Source organism: Miniopterus schreibersii (genome assembly GCF_964146895.1).
Source record: "Miniopterus schreibersii genome assembly, chromosome: 16".
NCBI classification, from domain to species: domain Eukaryota; kingdom Metazoa; phylum Chordata; class Mammalia; order Chiroptera; family Miniopteridae; genus Miniopterus; species Miniopterus schreibersii.
Window position 1 is genome coordinate 25,942,592 of NC_138116.1, and position 6,000 is coordinate 25,948,591.

Below are 6,000 nucleotides of genomic sequence, written 5' to 3' on the forward strand. Positions count from 1 at the left end.
GAAGGCTGGATCCAGGACATTCTAGTTAGTTTCTGTGAACACAATCACCATGATCTCTATCACTACCATCACCACCATCACTACCATCACCATCACCACCATCACTACCATCACCATCACCACCATCACTACCATCACCATCACCACCATTACCACCATCACCATCATCATCACCATCACCACCACTATCACCACCACCACCATCACCACCATTACCATAATCACCATCATTATCACCATCACCATCACCGCCGTTATCATCACTGCCATCACCATCATCATCATACAACCACCATCATGATCACCACCACCATCACCACCACCATCACCATCACCATCACCACCACCACCACCACCACCATCACCATCACCATCACCACCACCACCACCACCACCATCACCATCACCCATCATTATCACCATCATCACCACCCTCGCCACCACCACCACCACCACCACCACCACCATCACCACCACCATCACCACCACCACCACCACCACCATCACCATCACCATCACCACCACCACCACCACCACCACCATCACCATCACCATCACCACCACCACCACCACCACCACCATCACCACCACCACCACCACCACCACCATCACCATCACCACCACCACCACCACCACCATCACCACCACCACCACCACCACCACCACCATCACCACCACCACCACCACCACCATCACCATCACCACCACCATCACCCATCATTATCACCATCATCACCACCCTCGCCATCATCATCAGGGTCATTATTACCACCACTCATCAGTCACTGTTCTTGTCTTTCCCTCCATTCCTGCCTGATACTTTATAGCAGTTCCACATTCTTTCTTAAATAAGAAATCAACCAGAGGCTTACGAAGTAGGCAGGGTTGCTCCGATTATCTTCATCTTACAGCAGAGGAAACTGAGGTTTGGCTATGGTCAGTACCTGCCCTTGTTAAACAGCGTGCTCCTGGGGAAGCTATCGCTAGAACTGAGCTCTGGTCCGCTGTCCCAGAGCTCTTCCTACCTCATCTTGCTGCTGGAATCGCCATTGCTCTCTCCAGCTCCTTCCCCTACTACTTGGCATCAGCATGACCTGGGGAGGAAGATTCCAGCTCTGATAAAACAAGAGAGGCTTTAGCCATAGTGACACAAGCCCAGGTGTATGCCCAGGAGCACGTCCCTTCCTCTGCTGGGCTCCAATTTCCTCATTTCCACAGGTACATTTTGGGGCCTGATGAAGTCTAAGGGCTCTTTCTAACCTGCTAGTCTGTGATGGTGCCACAGAAAAAGCCATAGAAACTGAGGAAGAGAGAGAAAAATGAAATGGAGACATAGGCCCCCGGGGACCAGGACGGAGACCCAGAGAGACCTAGGAAGACCTAGCAGAAAGGCTCATTAAGATCCAGGAAGATAGAGAAATAGAGACAAGAGACAGGAAGCATGAGGGGGACTGAGAGCAAGTCAGAGGGGACCGAAGAGGCCCAAGCCTGGGAGGAAAAGCCAGAGGAAGCAGCTGCTGTCTCCATGCAGGGCCCCTGCCCTGTTCCCCCGTGAGACCTGCCTAAGCCAGGGGCAGCCAGGTCAGCCTCCGGGTGCCTCGGAAGGCTCTGCTGTGTCGGCAGCTCCTGCCTGAGTGTGTGTGTGTATGTGTGTGCGCCTTTGTGTGTTGAGTTGTGGGTTTGAATGCTTTTGTTTGGGTAGCAGGAAGGATGTTGGGACTCCTCTCACGGCTTTCTGCCTCCTTATTGCCCGTCCCTCAAAGCAGAGAGGTTGCTGACTTGGCAGCCTCTGGCCTTGTCACAGAAAGTCCAGGAAAATGGGACATGGTGGAAGTGGGGTTACAGTTTAGGCTGCATTCACAGGGAGCTGGAATGAGCCTGCGGGAGCTCCCTACTTCCTTATAGAGAGTTGGGGTGGCTCAGTCCATCCTGTGAGGCTCCCTGGTCAGCTCTTGGCCATAGAGGCTTTGTGATACTGGCCTGGAGGCTGGGCTCAAGCTCAGCTCAAGCACCAACTCACAAAGTGGCCTTGAGCCAGACTCTGGCTCCTACATTCATGACAAGGTGGGGATGGGTGAGCTGTACTTCCTTCGAGTCTAGGAAATGGGCTTCTTTAGTGACCAGCTCCTACTAGTGTACCCTGGGCCCCAAAGCCCCTGCTTTCTGGGCAGAAGGATCAAGGCCACTTCCCTGTTGAGTGTTCCAGCAGGTTCTACGTGGCCAGGCACTCAGTGGGGCCAGCACTTGTATCTTCCCATCATTCTTTTAATTCACAAACCCAGCATTATCCCGTTCCTCTTTAGAGCCCTTCTACGGCTTCAGGAAAGAGGCCAAGTGCTCCCACCAAGGCCCCTGGTACAGCTGCAGCACTGGACCTGCAGGTGGCTGAGCTCCTCGCCACCCCTGCTCGGCCCCCCGCCCACACCAGTCTTGTCTCTGCAAAGCCCCCACTGAGGGGCAGCTGCAAGACCCACCTAGGCTTCTGCTGGCTGTATCTGGGGTAGGCCTAACTCGAGGGCAGACAACCCAAGGCTGCAGGGGGCTAGAGGAAATGAGGGAGTCCAGGAAAATGAGGCAGGGTCAGGGCCCTAAGGGGTATGCCCAGGAGCACGTCCCTTCCCCTGCTGGCCAGCACAAACTAGGAGGAGGCATGAGCTAAGAGGAAGGGAAGCTACATGTGGGAACCTTGCTGGGCCTGGGGATCCCCAGAGATCTCTAGCTCCCAGGTGAGACATTCTGTCTCACATTTCCTCCCATCATTCGGGGGAGGGACCCAGGAAAGCAACGCTAAAACACATGTCCCCTGCTCGCTTTGCACCCATTTCCCCAGCACACTCCTCTCTTCAGTTTTGCACCATATGCTGTAGCTCAGAGGCCTGTGTTCTCTGAACGCATCGTGCTATCAGCTGTCTTGCATGTGCTGGAATGCCCCCTCCCAGCTGTTCCCTGGGCTCTCATCTTTCTGGTTGCTTCCTCAGGAAGTTCTCCTGACCACCCCAGGCCTCACCTGCAAAGTCAGTCACACCCTCCTCTGCCCCACAGGCCCCTGTAATTGTCCTGAGGTGTTTGGTTCCGGTCTGTTCTCCCCCTTAGAGTGAGAACTTGCCAAGGGCTGAGACCTTGTCTTTCATTTCAGCACTCCCAGCTCCTGGCATGGGGCTTGGCAGGCAGGCAACATTGAAGTTGTGATGAAGAAATGAACGGCTTCAAAAGTGCTTGCGTTGGCATCTGGAGTATGGAGGGAGACTAGGCTGGGCTGGGCTGGGCTGAACTGGGTGGCCTGTGGATTTGGACATGGAGGTGTTCAAGATGAAAGGAGCATATGGGCCTGGAGCTCAGGAGCAGGTCTGGACCAGGGAGAGACTGGGGAGCCGCATACTTGTGGGAGATAGCTGGAGCTCTGGGGGGCATGCACGTGCTTGGGGAGAAATACTAATAAATAGGAAAACTGAGCAAAGATGGACTTGAGGAGGGCAGCCTGCCTCCTTCTCCAGCTGTGTGAGCTGGGGGCTGCCCACCAGCCCTTCTGGGGCCAGCGGCAGCCTTATTTTATGGACAAGAGGGATGCTCAGGATGAAGGTATCTGTGCTGCTTGGAACATCTCTTTCTTGTCTTCCAGTCCTTAGGTTTCGGTGGGTGACTGTTTTCCTCAGTGAGCATGCAGTCGAGCCACTGAGATGTTCTTTGGATCACCCTCTACTGGGTAGCCAGCCTCAGGTACCACCAGCGAGGGATGGGCCAGCCTCACTACAGGGCATGGTGGGCCTTCAGAAACTCATTGACAGCAGGAGGCAGGCAGGCGAGATAGGCTGAGGAGGGGGCAAGGCTTGGCCCAGCGGCGGGGGCCAGGGTGGACGATGGGAGAAACCGCCACCATTTCTGGAGTGCCCTTTATGTGTCAGGTGTGGTGGCAGGTGCGATATAGGTGCTATCTCTGTGACATCCTTTCTAGCAGGGAGCTTACCCTGTTTTTCAGATAAGGAAACAGGCACAGACAGGATATAACTGTCCCGTAGTCACATAGCATTAAGTTGCAGAGCCAGTGTTCAAATCCAGGCCTCTGGGACTTCAGAGTCCCTGTCACACTGGGAGGGGGTGTTTCCCAGGCCTGGGCATACTTGCCACAGAGGTTGGGTCCGGCTCGGGGGCTGTGGCTGCAGGTGCAGCACACCCTGTGGTATCTCGGCTGCTGCTTCCTTCCTCCTGTGGTCACCCTCGACACTGCTATCCAGTTATGTCCAGCTTCCCCTACCTATCCTTTCCTACAGGGTAGGATTACACTGCCTGGTCCCTCGAGTGGGGCTCTGTATTTGTTTTGACTCCTGACTTGTGAGCAGAATTGACACTTGTCACTTTCAGGTCCAGCACTTAACTGCCAAAGTGAGACCCTCAGGGTAGAGTGACTGGCAACAGGAAAAATGTTAGTTGCTCTGTTGTCTGGGGCTCAGTGCTGAGTGGGAGCAGAGCTTCCTGCTGACCAGTGATGAGGATCAGTATGAGCAAGAAATAATGTGGTTTTCAGCCACTGAGATTTGGGAGTTACTTGTTACTGCAATGTAATGAAGCTGATCCTGACTGAGACGTACCTTCTCCTTGTTGCTGTGAAAAGGCACATAGGCCAGTTTGCTCACAAGGCTCTGGCCCTGTTGGCCCTGCTGGTCCTGGGACCATCGCTCCCTGAGCACTTCTCAAGAAGGTCTCCACAAAAGCTGAATTGAGATCTTATGCTGCTTTGGATGCAGGACCTGAGAGCCAAGGTTTCTGGGAGCTTTTAGTTCCCTATAGATTGTTCCACTGTTTACAAAGACAGTTCATGCTCATGAATATGACTAATCTCTCTGGGGGAGACACAGTCATTTCCATTTCATGAATGGGCAGACTGAGAGCAAGAGGGGTGAAGAAACCTGGCCAGGCTATGGGTTGAGTCACAGACCTGGGAGTGGAATCCAGGTTCTTGGCTCTAGTCCTCTTGGGTTTCCCACACCTTGGACCACGAGTAAGGCCTAGATTCCTAGGAGAGAATGCAGACCAGAGAAGAGGTCTTGATAGTCAGTGAGAAAAGCCCCTGCAGATGGAAAGAGTGGAGTCAAAGGGAGAAAACGCCAATGTCACTCAAGGATCCTGGAGTTCATGTGGAGGGTGGCTGGGGAGTAGGTGGGCTGGGATGGCAGGGCAGGACCTGCTTTACTCTTCAATGACTCTGGAGCCGCCCTCCTGCTTTGCCCTAAGTGTAGCAATTTTGTGCCTCAGTGTAGAAATTTTGTGCCCAAACCATACAGTGGAGATAATAACAGGGCCTCTTTCATTTGGTTGTGATGAGGTTTAAATGAGATAATATATTATGAAAGCACTTGGAACAGTACCTGGCTCTGTTAAGTGCAAAGTGAGTATCTGCTCTTTCATCATCATTGTCACCAACATCTTCATCATCACCATCCCCACCACCACCACCTTTATCATCATTCTTATGACGTTGGACAAGTTACTTCCACTTTCTGGGCCTCAATTTCTTAACTTACAAAATGGGGACAGTAAATATATGTAAACTCCGTGGTAATTATAGGCAGAGTTTATTCTAAGTTCATGATCTCATTTAACTCTGACATGTCCCCCTTGAAGATCAGCTCATAAATAGCAGAACCGGGATTCTAACCCAGGCCATCTGACTCTAGAATGAGTCTTTTAACCACCATCCTATAAATTTTATCCTTACAGTTCAAAGTCTCCTAGGGGCTGGTGAGTTGCCTGTGAAAGATGGCATGTGATGCTTCAGGAAGTATCTAGGGCCTTTGATGAGTAAGCTGTGTTTGTGCTGGTATGCGTCCATGGGTGTTAAATGCTTATGTGTATGCATGAACTTGAGTGTGTAAATGACTGGGTATTTAGAGTACAGCTTGGCCCCTGCGAGAGATCATGTCTATGTTCCATGTATGTGTTGTTGCACCTGTGATGTTGTTTAATCTATGATTATTGGTCTCTGTGTGTTTAAGTCATATGTAC